This window comes from Amblyraja radiata, chromosome 4, assembly GCF_010909765.2.
Source record: "Amblyraja radiata isolate CabotCenter1 chromosome 4, sAmbRad1.1.pri, whole genome shotgun sequence".
NCBI lineage: Eukaryota > Metazoa > Chordata > Chondrichthyes > Rajiformes > Rajidae > Amblyraja > Amblyraja radiata.
This window is the reverse complement of record NC_045959.1, coordinates 53,255,105-53,256,200: the sequence shown is the minus strand read 5'-3', so window position 1 is coordinate 53,256,200 and position 1,096 is coordinate 53,255,105. Positions and strand designations below refer to the sequence as shown.

At 44.0% G+C, this 1,096-nt stretch overlaps 1 non-coding gene across 1 annotated transcript; it reads right to left on the bottom strand.

Moving 5' to 3' along the window:
* Positions 1–237: 237 nt before the first annotated feature.
* Positions 238–309, bottom strand: trnac-aca. The gene has a single exon. It is a non-coding gene; the product is annotated as a tRNA-Cys (tRNA).
* Between the last annotated feature and the right edge of the window lie 787 nt (positions 310–1,096).

Sequence of the window (1,096 nt, the reverse complement as noted above, 5' to 3'; positions counted from 1 at the left end):
CACAGCCGTCTGTGACAATGAATTCACCCAGAGAGTTGTGAATTTGTGGAATTCTCTGCCACGAAAGGCAGTGGAGGCCATTTCACTGGATGAATTTAAACGAGAGTTAGATAGAGCTCTAGGGGGTAGTGGAATCAAGAAGTATGGGGAGAAGGCAGGCACGGGTTACTGATTAACATAGAAACATAGAAAATAGGTGCAGGTTCAATATGATCATGATGATCATAAATATTGGTGAGGGGGCACCCAGATTTGAACTGGGGACCTCTTGATCTGTAGTCAAATGCTCTACCACTGAACTATACCTCCCTGTGTTTTTGTGGATGATCAGCCATGATCACTATGAATGGCGGTGCTGGCTCGAAGGGCTGAATGGGTTCCTCCTGCATCTATTTGCTATGTTTCTATAAATTCCACAAATTCACCACACTGCCTAAAAAAATTCCTCCTCATCTCCTCTCTAAAGGTACGTCCTTTTATTCTGGGGCTGTGGCCTCCGGACATAGACTTTCCCATTAGTGGAAAGATCCTGTCCACATTCACTCTATCTATGCTTCTCACTACTAAGTAAGTTTCAATGAGGTTCATCCTTCTAAACTCCCGCGGGTACAGGCCCAGTGCATCAAACGCTCATCAAACATCATCCCAACCATTCTTGGGATTATTTTCATAAACCTCCTCTGGACCCTCTCCAGTGCCAGCACATCCCTGCTCAGATATGGAGCTTAAAACTGCTCACAATACTCCAAATGCGATTTGACCAGTGGCTTATAAAGCCTCAGTATTACCTCCCTGTTTTTGTATTCTAGTCCTCTCGAAATAAATACTTCAGATTTAGAAAGTGAACTTGGGTCAGAACCAATACATTACCTTCACTAGCAACATACTAACAGAGTGTAAGAATCGAAACAAGTAATTTAACAGCAAGACACCGAATGACATATAGCAAAATAGAACGGAGAGAGGATTTGAAATAGCTAATGGGCCATGTTATTGAAGGGAGGCACAGTGGTGGAGCTGCTAGAGCTGCTGCCTCACAGCGCCAAAGACCCGGGTTCGAATCTGTCCTCTGGAATCTATCTGTGTGAAGTTTGCA